Here is a 16,286-nt window from a genome sequence, read left to right as displayed (position 1 = left end):
CCCACTCTGAAAGTGAATGCTATTTATTTTCTTTTTTTTTCCCAAAGTTTATTTTTATTTATTTTGAGAGAAAAGAGAGAGAGGAGGGGAAGGGCAGAGAAAGAGAGAGGGAGACAGAATCTCTCTGCTGAAGCACAGAGCCCAATGTGGGGCTCAAAGTCAGAAATCGTGAGATCATGACCTGAGCAGAAGTCAAGTGTCAGATGCTTAACCGACTGAGCAATTCAGGTGCTCCTAAAAGTAAATGCTATTTCTTAACTAAAATCTCATCTCCAGTTTGTCTGGGGCACAAGAATACCCAAATGGTCCTAGACTTGATTGCATTCTGTAGCCATGTGACTGTACTTCACTTGTGGGGTCCAGTGTAAAATTAAAATATGTGGGGAGGGCAGGGATAAAGGGTGTGCTCAAAAGAAGGAAAGATGTAGTATTAAAGGTAATAATATATAAAGTATTTCTCTTTCATTTTCTATCTCTCTCAACTTATTGCTGTGTTTTTGTATTTGCTGATTAATGTCTTTCTAAGTAAAGAAAATAATTTTAATTATTAAATTAATTTTACTCTCCATGTTTATTTTGTTCCATACTAGTTGAAAATCATATATGAGGTCATTTAATGACCATAAGCAGTAGCAGAAGTTCTACAATTCATATTTCATAGTTTTTACATGGATATCTATTTCATTCTTACTGAAGAACTTCTACAAACTAATTCAACTGTTCTTTATTTCACTTCTTGATATGCACTCATGTATCCATACTGTCTATCCTTAGCTTATTTTTTTAACGTTTATTCATTTTTGAGAGAGAGAGAGAGAGAGAGAGAGAGAGAGAGAGAGCTCCAGTAGAGGGGGGACAGAGAGAGAGACACATACACAGAATCTGAAGCAGGCTCCAAGCTCTGAGCTGTCAGCACAGAGCTTGATGCAGGGCTTGAACCCACAAACCGTGAGATCATGACATGAGCCGAAGTCGGACGCCTAACCAGCTGAGCCACTCAGGCACCCCTTTATCCTTAGCTTATTGATGAGTAAGGAAGGACTGAAAGGAGAAGAATGTATGAGTTGCAGTATCTTTCTCTTTCCATCCATGTCATTATCTCAGCATAAGTGAAGACAGGGAATTAACACTAGTGAGGAAGGCTACCACAGAGTTCCTTCGTTGTTTCAATATCTTAAAACATCATTGCCTTCTTTCTGCATTCAAAAGAAGTTCTGGTTCAAACAAAAAATTTGGCCTCTCTGGGCTATCAGCACCCCCACTTGCTCAATCTCAGAAATATATACTTAACTTTTACTTATTTGAGTCTTGCTGAACTCCCACCCTTGGAGGATCCACCTTGATTCTCCATGCAGGGGACATGGTGAAGGCTGTTTGCAAATAGTGCAGCAAGAAATGGCAGGCACACATATTGTGTGAATCTCCTCTGGTCACCTGCATGCTTCATTGTCCCATGAGACTTCATTAGCAAAGCAGAAGTTCAAAGAAAAAAATTATTAAGGATTTCAAAACAGTGACAGAAGGTCATTAAAGCAAATGTGGGACTCATTCTGTGATTTCTTCTTTCTTTTCTAAAATTCCATTTACTTTTGGTTTGAATCCTGCAGTTATTCCCAAAGCACCATCAAATATTTAATTTTTTTTATTTGTTGCACTTTCATCTTTGTTGGGTCATTCCCTCTTCTGATTACCAATTTTTATAAATTAACATGTAGTTTTATCACCTAGGGCACACGCACGCACGCACACACACACACACACACACACACACACACACAAAACCCAACACAGTTCCCTGCTTTGCTATCCTTGAATGACTGAGTAATAGCTATGCAGTGACTAGTCAGTGACAGACTTTAAAAAAAAATGACGATTAATCATGAAAGTGATAGCATCCTTTGTGTTTGCATAGAGAGTTATGCACCGAAGAACGAGCAGGAAAGTTTACACATTCTGTATCTGGTCATATTTACTGTGTTTTGGTAACTATAATTTGAACTGTGGTGTTGGGGGGACTAGTGTTCTTTAACTAAAGGCAGTAACTGATATTTGTGAATATTAGAACCACGCAAAATGAGGACTGTTTGTCTCCTATGTTTTCATGGTGTCAGGGATCCAGGAGTGGCGTAGAGTTTTGGTTTGGGGTTTCTCATCAGGTTGCAGTTGAGAGACAAAACAGTTTTATATCTTAATATATGAAGATAACAGTAATATGAGTTAGAATATAAAATATTATTAATTTAATATAATAAAGTGTTATTAGGCAGGGTGCGTGGGTGGCTCAGTCAGTTAAGCATCCCATCCGACTTTTGATTTTGGCTCAGGTCATGACCTTGCGGTTCCTGAGCTCGAGTCCGACGTCAAGCCCAGCATCAGGTTCCGCACTGACAGTGTGGAGCCTGCTTAGAATTCTCTCTCTCTCTTTTCTCTCCATGCCCCTCCCCTCACTCACACGTGAACTTTCTCTCTCAAAATAAATAAATAAATAAATAAATAAATAAATAAATAAATAAGTAAATAAGCTTAAAAAAATGTTATTTGGCAAGCTATGAAATAAGAAACACAACATATCAATATATATACCAATAAAATACTTACCTTTTCCAATAACAAAACAATTGCAAACCAAACAAGTGCAAACAAGATTTTGCTTTGCAGATTTTTATAATAAAAAGCAATACTGATAACCAACATTGATGAATGTATGTGGGAATAGACACTTTTGTATACTTCCATACAATACAGGCTTTATGGAGAAAAAATATATTCAGACCCTTAAAATTTTTTCTTACTTTTATACCTACCACTTTCCCTTGTAGGAAAATATACTAGGACAATATTAAATAAGTGAAGAAATAAAATCAATAGCACTATCCTAACAACTGGAATATCTGAGCTGTAAATTTTACTCCCCAATTGCTGGGCTCCTTGAAAAACACCTATCTGGCATGTTTTATAAACTGGGCCCTATTTTTAAATTCTATATGTACAAAGATAAATAAGACAGTGCATGTTTGAGAAGGCTTAACATTTACTGTGTGTATGGTGGGTGTATATAATATAATATTGCACCAATTAGCTTTACTAAATGTCTACAATAAAAATAGGTTTCTGTCTCCTAAAAGCATTAGGGCCTGAGGTAAGTTCAGAAGCAAGGACAGAAGATGGATGTCGTCTCTTCATGTCCTAGGCAAAGGAATTTGAGAGCAAAAGCAGTGAATGTCTTCCTTTTTCTCCATAGCTTCTGAAGCTCTATAAGAGAAGTTCTTGGTATTTCTCTTGACCATGAGAGGCATCATGCAAATTGTTAATATCTCTTTGCTTTCAAAACTATCTTGGAAGAAGAGTAATAGAATGCTTTAAACTTATATTTTATACTTTATATATATTTTTACATATAGTCTTTTTTTTTCATCTTTCACTTTTTCACTACAATTCATGCTTATGATGTACATGAGAAGAAATCATCTCTGTTAATCTGCTTGAACTAAAGAAAGAAACAGTTTGAAACAGGTTAAATGTTATTTCCCAAATCACAAACCACAGAGATAAAGGTTTTTAACATGCAGGTTTTCTGATCACTACTTCAGTATGGTTGTTTTTGTTTGCTTACATTATTTCCCATACGACTTTCTTTGACTATCTTTCTGATCTTTTCTTTTCCTAAAGGAGAAGTATCTTCAAATGAAATGAAAAAGAAAAACAGAGGCATTTTTCAAATACATATTAGTTACAATTGAATATATCCCATGAACCACTATAACTTAGTAAGTACTTCTGTTGCATAGAGAAGGCAAAGTAGCAATTATTAAAGGCAACATATGGCAGGTGTCTTAAAGCTCCAGGGTGACAAAAAACATATGACTTCAGCTCATTATAAGTATTTTCTAAGATCCTCTTAATTGCTGTAGTAATTAAAATTTACCATTTTTTGTGAAAATGCCAACTGACTTATTACAATGGAGTACATACATGCTTTGAATTACTAAGTTTACATTAAAATGCACACTGTAAGAATAGCAAAGGGTCTCTCTATGTCTATATTTGTATCTTTATTCTGTATCAATCTATATCTATCCAAATATATAGATATAAATCTCTCTTTATATATAGAGAGTACCTGACTTTCTCTATCCCTCTCCCTCTCCCCCTCCTTGTATGTGTGTGTATCATATAAAGAAGCTTTAGAGTTTAAATCCTTCTCTTACAAACCATGTCTCATTTTTATTTTCTATATGTTGTAATCTTGTTCTTCAGTATTTTTTGATTAGTAAAATATGCTGTGTGTGTTTGCAATGTACTGGTAAAGGGTAGTAATTAGCATTAAGAAAATTTATTAATTCAGATCAACAAGACAGCTCAATTTTCCAGATCACATAGTACTATTGGTAACACCACTGTGGTTAAAAAAAATGTTCACTGTATTAAAATACAAATGAAAATATGATAATATGTATTAACATTTTAATTCTGGGATCCCACACAACCAGGGGAAAAAAACTTTCCAAAATAAATTTGATTTCTTTTAACTTTAAACTTTTTATGTTGTTAGATATTTCAGGTTATTGGATACCCTTGAGAAAAGTTGTTTTAACAATATAATTTTAAATTCATGACAACATAACCACTTGAAATTGGTTTTCAAGTTAGGGTTTAGTTTTTATTTGTTTAATCAATCCAAGCTTTATGAAACTCTTGATGGCCTATAAATAGCTAGAAACGTTGTTTTTTTTAAAGAAGAAAATAGTATTTAATGTTGTAAGAAAAATGCTGTTCATAAATTTAGTAAAATGTGAACACTAGTTCTTTCATAAATTATAGCTCAAAATGGATCAGATATAAATGTAAAATGTTTTAAAATGTAAAAAATGTAATATCTTAACCTAAACTAATTTTACATTTTAAACACTCAGGTTGTATCAGTTAAGATTCTGTACAGGAAGACAGTCTATTTAGGTTTTTGTTTTTTGGCATTTTTAGCAGAAAATGGAAATGTTATGAAATCAGAGATCACCTCTGAAAATAGTCAGTTTGAGCACAATCTCTTAACTGTACTCTGTCTCTCTAAATATTGGAATTAAGAAACCACTGTCACAACTGTAGCCCAACATCAACAAAATGGTGACTAGACACCTAGAATGCTAAGGCCAGCCAGCTCCACAGATTCGTGATATAAATGAAGCTTTGACTGGACACTGAACACTGAATCTAGTGCAGCAACTTCTACCTATAATTCAATCTATAAGACTTTGTTGGAGAGCAAAAATGTCCAGAGTACTTCAGCCAGAGTTACCAGGAACACAAAACCAACTTAAGAATTTAAAAACAGAGAGGATTTAATGAAGATGATTTGTTTTCTGAGAAGCCAAGGGTGAATAGTGATCCCTTCCCCATCTCCCAAAATTAAAGACCAAGAAACATGGTTAGTCCTATTAAGAAAAGAAAATAAGGAGGAAATGTCACCAGACTTCAGAGCCCATAATTATCCAGGAACCGTGGTGGGCATTCCACTTTGGAGGGGAGGCATAAAGAAGTTGTATTAGCTGTAAGAGACATAGCTTGAGGCAGAAGGAGAGGGAGACATGTTATGTATCTTCCTTTCTCATGCCACTCAATATTATGACTTTGGTTTCCATTAACTAGGAATATTGGGGAAATTTCACTGGGGAAGTAAATGAAAACCTAGCTTTAAAATGTTGGCTTTCAACTTAATTGGCAGAACACAATTCACGTCATGAACTCAAATGAAAAAGGAGTTGGGAAGTGGTTTCCAAGTTTGCAGTCTACTTATAGAAAGGTCCACTAAACTATTAGAAAGAGGCTTAGTGCCAGTTCATCATACCCAACATAGTCCATCTGTTCAGGTTTTCAATATCTATCCTTAAATTTCAAGACAATAACATGTTTTTAGCTAGCATGAGCAACTATATCTCTTAAAAATGAAAAGATTAGGGGCACCTGGGTGGCTCAGTTGAGTGAGTGTCCAACTCTTGATTTTGACTCAAGTCATGATACCAAGGTCACTGGATCAAACCCCTTGTTAGGCTCCACAATAAGTGTGGATCCTGCTTGGGATTTTCTCTCTCTTTCTCTTTCTCTCTCTCTCCCTCTGCTCCATACCCCATTTGCATGCTCTAAAATAAAAATAAATTGGAGTGCCTGGGTGGCTCAGTTGGTTAAGAGACTGACTCTTAATTTTGGCTCAGGTAGTGATCTCATGGTTGGTGAGATTGAGCCCTGTGTCAGGCCCTACACAGAACATGGAGCCTGCTTGAGATCCTCTCTCTCTCTCTCTCTCTCTCTCTCTCTATTTCTGCCCCTCCCTTGCTCTCTCTCTCTCTCTCTCTCTCTCTGTTAAAATACATAAACTTAAATGAAATAAAATAAATATTTAAATAATGGAAAGTTTATTATCCCCTTACAAGATGGAAAGACCTTCAAAGATATTGACTAATCATTCCATATATGAATGAAGTTTATTCTTCCATTTAGTTACAATTTCTCTTTGATAATCAGCCAACTTAAGTGTAAATTATAAAGCTACCACCAATATAATTCTTATATAAAGTGATAAAAGAAAGAAAGGGAAAAATTGGAATGCATATATGTTAGAAAAATTTGGATAGCTATTACAGAATTATGCCTGATATTTATAATGTTTTCCATTATCCTCTCCGTTTTCTCTTTTCTCTCAATTGGCACTTCAGTTGCAAAAAGAACTTAACTGACATCCACATAATTGTCACCTTGTCTACTTGAATAGCAAGAACATCTTAATGCCACAAAGCCAGATTTTTTGTTTGTTTGGTTGGTTAGTTTTCATGTTTGGTTCCTTTTTTTTAATATATATTTAAAACTCCTTAATTCAAGACATTTTTCTGAGAATCTAATCCTGATGAGCTGATAGACGTATTTTCACCGCTCCTCCAATTTGACCGTTTCTAGGTGCTTGAACATCTGTATACAGTAAAAAGCATGAGCATCAGTATCAGTGTCCTGAGACCATCTGTTCCTCCTATCAAACTGAGAGCCTAGATGTACCATTCAAAGTCTTCTCCAGTTGGAAGAATCCCTTTTCCTTGAATAAGGATGTAATAAAACAACAATACACTCTTGGTAGATGCTGTTGCAATCTATGGGTACTTGATTCAAATATTTTCTTGTGTGGTCAGGTGAGGGTGAGTTAGCAATACACATAGAGTAAATACACCGTACAAGCAATCTATTCATACCACCAGTGCCTTCATCACCTGCTGAGACTTATCTAATGATTACCACTTCCACATGATGCTTTATGTTGCATACACTTACCTTGATGACTTGGTTGGACATATATAAAGCATCTAGTTCATTATAGGATATCCAAAGAACAAAAAACATATAGTATATCATGCTCAGGTATTCAGTCTCCAGAAAGGTCCAGTAGCAACTTCCATTTTAAATTAAATCTCCAAGATACACATTTGTCTCTTCTCTTTAATTTACGTAGAATAACAAATATCAAAATGCTACTGGTGGTAAGTGAATTGGTTATATTTACTTCCCTTTGCTTTTATTTTTATTTATTCTATTTTTTTTTATTTTAGAGAAAGAGCATGTGAGCAGGGGAGAGGGGCAGAGCAACATAGAGAGAGAGAGAGAGAGAGAGAGAGAGAGAGAGAGAGAGAGAAAGAATCTTAAGCAGGCTCCATGCTCAGCATGGAGACAGATGCAGGGCTTGATCCCACAAATCATGACCTGAGCTGAAATCAAGAGTTGGACACTCAATGACTGAGCATTCCAGGCATCCCTGCTTTTAAACATGCAATGTGTTTTATCAAAAAATCTAAGCTTTAAATCACTGGAAGCTATATCATCATGACCATCATCACCTTCATCATCATCAGAATTATTTACTATCTCTGTTAAAATTTCTATATAGTTCCCTTTCCATATAATTCAACTTTTATGCCTTTATAGACACATATTTTTTAAAAAAGTTTCCACAACTGTTATAGTATAAGATCATTTTTAACATGGATTGTTCAATGAATGTTTACAGAGCCCTCATAAACGTGACTAGTGCCTTATAAAAGAGACTCCAGAGAGCTGTCTTGTCCCTTTTGTCATATGAGGACGCAATGAAAAGACAGCCAGCTATGAACTAGGGAGCTGACCCTTATCAGACACCAAATTGTCCAGAGTCTTGATTTTGGATTTAGCTTCCAGAATTGCAAGAAATAAATGACTTATTTAAGCCACCCAGTTTATGGTCTTTTGTTATAGCTTTCTGAACAGACTATATACTCCCAAAATTGAAAGTGGGATCTTGACAGATACTTGGTTACATACCTCCAAAAATTGAAAGCAGGGTCTTGACATATATTTATACACTCTTATTCATAGTCGAATAATTCAAAATACATAAAAGATGGAAGTAACACAAGTGATTCATCCATTCAAGAGATGGATGAAAAAACAACATGGTATATACACACAGTGGGATATTATTCATCTTCAAAAATGAAAGACATTCTAACATGTGCTGCCTGGTTGGACCTTAGAGACATTATGGTAAATGAAATAAGCTACTTATATATTTTATTTGGAGAATTATTGATTCAAATCCTTTGTCCATTTCAGAATTGGGTCATTGGTCTTTTTTAATGTTTTATTTATTTTTGAGAGAGAGATAGACAGAGTCAAGTTGGGGGGGGGCAGAGAGAGGGAGACACAGAATCTGAAGCAGGCTTCAGGTTCTGAGCTGTCAGTACAGAGCCCAATGTAGGGCTCAAACTCATGAAACATGAGATCATGACCTGAGCTGAAGTCTGATGCTCAACCAACTGACCCACCCAGGTGCCATGGATGATTTGTCTTTTATTATTGACTGGTAAGAATTCCTTACCTATGTTTTTCTTTTGACACTTTTGCAGTTGGTGGCACACATAAGAAACTATTGCCTAACTCAAAATCACAGATGTTTACTTCTATGCTTACTTTAAATTTTTTTTCATATTTAACGGTTACATTGAGGTCTAGGATTCATTTTGAGCTCATTTTTGTGTATTGTGTGAAGCATGAGTCCAAATTCATTATTTTTCATGTAGATATCTGGTTGTCCGGCACCATTTGTTGAACAAACTATTTTCCCCATTCAATTGTCTTGGCACCTCTGTCAAAAATCAATTGACCATAGGGGTGCCTGGGTGGCTCAGTCGGCTAAGCATCCAACTTCAGCTCAGGTCACGATCTCGCAGTTTGTGGGTTCGAGCCCCGCGTCGGGCTCTGTGCTGACAGCTCAGAGCCTGGAGCCTGTTTCAGATTCTGTGTCTCCCTCTCTCTCTGACCCTCCCCCGTTCATGCTCTATCTCTCTCTGTCTCAAAATAAATAAACGTTAAAAAAAATCAATTGACCATAAATATAGGGTGTATTTATTGACTCTTAATTCTACTTCATGATGTAAATGTCTGTCCTTTTGCCAGTACAATGCTGTCTTGGTTATAGTAACTTCATAGTATCAATTGAATGTGCGTCCTCCAAATTTTTCTTTTTTTTTCAAGATAATTTTGGTTTTTCTGGGTCCTTTGAATTTATATACAAACTTTAGGATCAATTTTTCAATTGTGCAAAACATTAGCAGCAATTACATAGGAATTGCATTGAATTTATAAATCAGTTTGGGGAGAACTGCCATTTAAGTGTTAAAACTTGAAACATAGGATGTCTTTCTACTTGTTTATATCTTTAATTTTTCTCAGTATGCTTTGAAATTTTCAGTGTGTGAGCCTTGCATTTCTCCTGTTAAAATTATTCCTAGTTATTCATTTTTTTGTTGCTGTTATTAATTGAATTGTTTCCTTATTTCATGTTCAAATTGTTAATTGCTGGCATATAAAAAACAGCTGATTTTTGTAAATCAATCTTGGATCCTGCCACATTGCTGAACTGCATTAATAGTTCAGATAATTTGTGTGTGTGTGTGTGTGTGTGTGTGTGTGTGTGTGCATTCCTTTGGGTTTTGTATATCCAAGATTGGGTCACCCACCAATAAAAATAGTTTTATTTCTTTCTTTATAATCTGGATGCGTTTTATTTTTTTTTCTTACCTAATTGCCATGGCTAGAATCTTCAGTAAAATGTTAAGTGGAAGAGGTAAAAATGGGCATCATTTTTCTTTTTCTTATTTTAAGAGGAAACATTCAGCCTTTCTTCATTAAATACCCTGTTAGTTGTGAATGTCTTACAAATTACTTTCTCAGACTTGGAGGATTCGAATGTATTCCTAGTTGTTAAATAGTTTTATCATGAAAACGCACAGAACTTTTCAAATGCTTTTCCCATATCTGTTGAGATGATCACATAGCTTTTATCATGTGTTCTATTAATATATAGGATTACATTGATTGATTTGTGTATCTTAAATCTACTTTGCATTTCTCAGATACACTCCACTTAATCACTGTGTATAATCCTTTTTATATGTTGCTAGATTCAGTCTGTCAGTATTTTACTGATGATAATCTGTATTTGTAATAATAAAGGATATTTGTCTTGTAGTTTCTTGTATTTTTTCAAGGCATATTTAATTTAATATCAAGAATGCAATACAAAAGCCCAAATACAATGAAGGAAACCCATTCTCCCATTAACAGCAACAACAATGCTCTTTCAAAATGTGCCTGTTGAATGGAATGAGGATCTAATTTCACTACAGAAAAAAAAAAAAAAAAAGAAAGAAACAGTCTCATCACAGCCAGTATCCTTACACAATCTAGTAGTGAAATGAATTTTTATAATGCTTCAAACAGTTTCAACCTGAAGTTTGACACCACATCTATATGTTCATACAGTCCTCAATAAGATTATCTACAACATTAGCAATCATTCAAAGAACAAATCATTGATTAAAATGACATTGACTTAAGGCTCAATAAAGTAATATAGAGCTCCAAACTAAATGGTTAAATATATGAACTATTTGCACTGACATCTATTATTTGATTCATGACTATTAACATTTGTTCTTAGCAAATAAACCCTTTCTTTTAAATTTTTTATGCTTACTTATTTTTGAATGAGGGAGAGAGAGAGACAGGGAGAGAGAGAGAGAGAGCCAGCTAGGGAGGGGCAGAGAGAGACAGAGACACAGACTCCAAAGCAGGCCCAGGCTCTGAGCTGATAGCACAGAGACCGACGCAGGGCTTGAACCCAGGAACCTCAAGATCATGACCTGAGCTGAACTCAGACACTTGACTGACTGAGCCACCCAGGTGCCCTGCAAATATACGCTTTTAAGGCAAAATTCACCTCTTTTGAGTTTTAACCCAGAAGTCAACTTGAATCACAAAGTCTACAGTCTTATTGGCAAAACTGATATACAGCGTCTCTAAGTCACTATGCTCAAGGTTAAGAGTGATGCATATCCCATTTTTACATTTTACCAGAATTTTACATGTTCAATTCATGGCTTTAAATCTCTATGTTTCTTTCCTTTAAATTGAAGATACAGTGTGCCACAGACCTAAGACTTCGGTTTCTTCCTCTATTTTCTTCAAACAGTACATTTCTCAGGTGTCTACATGTCCTAGAAGGGGGTTTTTCAGAGGTGGCGATTTCTTCAGAATAGTCCCATTGCCATCAGGCCTCAGAAGCAAGGGGAGAGGATAGAGAAAAAAGCTCAAACACAAGGTTCATTTGGTCAGTTTTATATTAACCATTTCAAGCTGGATAGCATAAGAATGTGACTTTTTTTGGCTCAAGAAATCTGAGTCTTGGTGTGGAAACCAGTATTTGGCTGTCCCACCACAGCTTTCTCCTTGGGGGTTTTCAGCCAAATCCTGACAGGCGAGTATGATTTGTTTACCTGTCAGGTGTGAATTTCTAGGCACTCAGTTCATTTTGGGCTTGTTCCAGTTTGTCTTCAGTCTATTACAGCTCACTTTTCATTTTTAGGAAAAAACAAGTTCATCCCTGGGTCTACCCTTGTTGATCCCAGTTGGGCATCGCTAGGTTTCTGGGCTTGCTTGAGGTACTGGATTTGAGTAGTACACTCCTGCATCTATCTCTCTTCTTGGTTGGTAGTCTCATTAAAAGGATGTTTTCCCAGTGAGCTTCAGGTTTTCTTCAGACTCCCTTAAGCCAGTTACATCATTAGAATTAAGATCTGTGTATTTGCCCTCCAGAGTCTGGACCTAGGCTTCATATTGTTTCCATCTTAGAATTAACTCATCAAGTGCCATAACTTTGAAGTATGTTTCATTCAAACCTTTTGGGGGAGGTTCCTCCTTGGTCATCTTGGATCCTCTCTAGACAGAGCCCTTGCTTGTGATGCCTACTCACATAGGCCAAGGCCACACTGCAGGACTGCAGCCCAGGCCTCCAGACCAGCTCCTGACCCTTTCCACTGCCAGAGCCCTGCGCCCCGCCCCTCCTTGCCCCGCCCCCTTTCACTCTCCACGACCCACCCCCTTCCCACCCTCCTCATCCTCGTGCTCCTCTTCTTTCTGCCATAGCCCTGGCACTCCACTTTATGTGCAGGTCTCTCTGCCATTCAGTGAAATACAGTTTTCTTGTAGTAGTTTTGTCTGGTTTGCATATCACAGTAATAGTGGCCTGATAGAATAAGTTGGGAAGTGTTACCTATTTTTTGGAAGAGTTTGTGAAGGATTCCTATTAAGTCTTTTTTTTTTTTTTTTAATGTTTTTATTTACTTTTGAGACAGAGAGAGAGCATGAGCAGGGGAAGGGCCGAGAGAGAGGCAGACACAGAATCTGAAGCAGGTTCCAGGCTCCGAGCTGTCAGCACAGAGCCCAATGCGGAGCTCGAACTCACAGACTGTGAGATCATGACCTGAGCTGAAATCAGACGCTTAACCGCTTAACCGACTGAGGCTCCCAGGCGCCCTGCTATTAAGTCTTTTAAAAAATATTTGGAGGAATTTATTGGTGAACTCATCCAGGCCTGGATTTCTCTCTCACTCTCTCTTCTCTGACACACTCTCTCTCTTGTACTAGTTGAATCTCTTTGCTCGTTATAGATCTATTCAGATTACCTAGAAATAGAGAGGGGATTTTGATTTCTGAAACTGCAATTGTAATTCTTTTACCATATTGTCTTGTTTTAGAGGGAGTTCGCACAGTTTTTCACTCTGCCATTACAGAAGGTGATCTGGGTCAGAGGAAAGTTGGTTTTACCTCGTGGTTATTGTGAAGATAGAAAACTTTGGGCCAGTAATATTTAAATTTTTTTTTCAACATTTATTTATTTTTGAGAGACAGAGAGAGACAGAGCATGAGCCGGGGAGGAGCATAGAGGGAGGGAGACACAGAATCGGAAGCAGGCTCCAGTCTCTGAGCTGTCAGCACAGAGCCTGAAGCAGGGCTTGAACTCAAAAACCAAGAGATCATGAACTGAGCCAAAGTCGGACGCTCAACTGACTGAGCCATCCAGGTGCCCCTGGGCCAGTAATATTTTAATGAAGAAAGTTTGTAATATAAGAATATGATATTTTAAAAATATGCAGTAAAAAGGGCAATCAGTAATCAATGCAAAGATTAAATATGTAGCACCTTAATTTTATCACAATCTAATTCCTGTAAAGGGAGACCACGATTAAGTAAATAGTTGTGGATTAAAGGATGAAAATCCTTCTTATAAAATATTAAAATGGGTCACAAGTATTTGACTACCTGAATTATTCCATTAAATATCTGAAGTTACCATATGACTTGAAGGTAAACACCAACTTTATCCTAAAGCTGAGGGCATCAGCCTTCTAAGGCAGATGATTAATTAATGGAGCTTTTGATTCCAAGTTTAATAATTTATTTGCCTATCAATGCCGCCATAAAATCCCAGAAGCTCTTTACAAAATTTGCAATGAGATAGAGTTAGCAGGTGCTATTGAGAGAATATGCAAGTTTCCTTAACAAAATGCCAGAGGTTGATTGTTGACCAACTGGGGAAGACCTATGAGATCCTTCCAGTGTACACAAAAGGAATGAATTCATAATTAAATTACAGTTAATCACAGATGGTTATTTTACAGCAGGTGCTCAACTTTGAAAGTGTGGTTCTGGACTATTTTTGTTCCAACATGGTGTTCAATCCCTGTTGGTTAGCTGGCAATATTTACGGTTAGGAAATATTTCTTTATGGTGGAAATTTTATTTTACCTTCCATAAATATATAAAATATTATCTCATATAGTCATTCACATAAATTTTGTAAGCATATACACTGCTGTTTCAATATTTTAAAAAATACTGAAAGATATAGTTTAAATATTTATCATATTCATAACCCCCCTGGATTCAGAAATAGTCATGCAAAGGTATTAGCAGGATTATGTGAAATGGAACCAAATTTTTAAAATTAAAAATTGCTCAAGTTTAGAAAAATTTGGTAACTCATATAATCAACAACACCTTCATTGACAAAATATAGGCTTAATCTTGTCACATTTCACTTTCAAACAACTTAATAGAATAAGCACAAGCTAACATAATATTGAATTATCGGTATGGTAATCATTATAATGTATGAAGGGAAAGAGTGGGGTACATAATTTTTTACATGTTTAAAATTAACTCTCACATTCTGTAAATAATAACTTGCTCAGCAAAACAGGTCTTTCTTCCTGAATATCATAAATATAAAGCTGATCTTGATACATCTATTTCAGGGCCTAATTATTAAAAATCTATTAAATGCAAGATTCCTGGCTAAATGCAAGTTATAATTGCATTTTCAGTTTTGGGATTTCATTATGGACTTATTAATATTCCACATTCTTATAGGTAGCCACTAATTACCCATTTCTTTCATGTCTCTCTATATGCCTCTCCTAATCCTTGGTCTGGAAAGAGGAGTTCAATATTCTTCTTCCTAATTGCTTTGGCACTGCTTTCTGGCAACATTGCTTTCAATCTGTTATTTTCTGCAATGATCCAAATAGGTATTTGTCTCTCTTTCTCTCTCTCTTTCTCTCTCTCTCTCTCTCTCTCTCTCTCGCACACACACACACACACACACACACACACACACGCATGCATAGAGAAAGCCATCTCTAGCACCCTATTGTGGGAGAAAAGGCCTCATCAGATTCTTGGAAGAAAATTGGAATAGCTTTTTCTAGGCAAGAAAGTGCATGGAATGATATAAGTAATGTGGTGTCAGATCTGAGAACACCACAGATCTGAGAACACCAACTGTGAGACTTTGGTCAGACTGAATCAGATAAACAGAAATGAAGGAATCATGTCTATCAGCAAAACATTCATTGAGAAACACAGAATAAACTAAAATATTAGCAGAATCGATAAAGGCATTTCAAATCAAGACTCTGGGAAGAAACAAAAAAAGTTCAAAACTTGTGTCAGAGTTTGACCTCTGACTTCCTTTCTCAAAGAGAACATTCTTGTACTAGATAGACTGAACCATGAACACCACTCCATTATATATATATATATATATATATATATATATATATATATATGCCACTTTTTCTTACTTCGCTTACAATTTACCCTGTGCATATGTTATTCTTTTTTCCTGGAATGATTTCTCCCTCCTTCTACCTACAAATTTATGTCTCTCCCAATTTTTTTCTACCCCCAATTCCAGGCCAGTAATACCTCTAATCCTTAAATTATGCTAGTCACAAGTTATATCAGGGAAACATTCCTAGATAATATCTATTCAAGATTCAACCATATGATTTTTCTGTGTTATTTTTGAAACACTCAATATTGGTACCAAAATTGCACTTTGGGCCTATATTGAAATTTTCTTCTTATTTATCAACTGTGTACTCCTAATGTAGGGGGTGATTAAATAATAACCTTAATACCCAGCATGGTGCCTGTCACATAGGTGCTGGTACTGAATAACTTGGATTTCTTTTTAACAAGTAAATATGTTATGCTAAAAAGCAACACTTCTGTGGCTTTAAAGCTTTTCTTGTTCAATTGCTTTCTACCCTTAACTATAGAAGAGGAATACAAAGTAAGAACACCACATTATTAGTTGTGAAACACCTGCTACTTTGAGAAACTACTTTGAAAAACTATAAATAGTTTATATATTTAATGTATAGTAGCTACCAGCTGTGTTGTCAATACAGAAGATGTGATGTTCCTTTTTTAATCAGAGAAAACTATGGCTATTGCTCTGTTGAACCTCTGACTATTGTAAGGAAATAAAAGTATTATGCACATACACATTCAGATTGGATCCAAAGGTTGAGAAAAGCATAGCTTATCTAACTCATATCTAATGGTTAGTTTATTGCCTATGTCATTCC

The 16,286-nt window shown here is 35.9% G+C and overlaps 1 pseudogene; it reads right to left on the bottom strand.

Annotated features, from left to right (window-relative positions):
* Window positions 1-11,842: 11,842 nt before the first annotated feature.
* LOC112848571 (pre-mRNA-splicing regulator WTAP pseudogene) lies at window positions 11,843-12,276 on the bottom strand (annotated as a pseudogene).
* Window positions 12,277-16,286: the final 4,010 nt, after the last annotated feature.

Source organism: Puma concolor, chromosome C1 (assembly GCF_028749965.1).
Source record: "Puma concolor isolate L17-30 chromosome C1, mPumCon1.1.hap2, whole genome shotgun sequence".
NCBI classification, from domain to species: Eukaryota; Metazoa; Chordata; class Mammalia; order Carnivora; family Felidae; genus Puma; species Puma concolor.
Note: the sequence above shows the minus strand (reverse complement) of the source record. Positions and strands in the feature narration are given on the sequence as shown.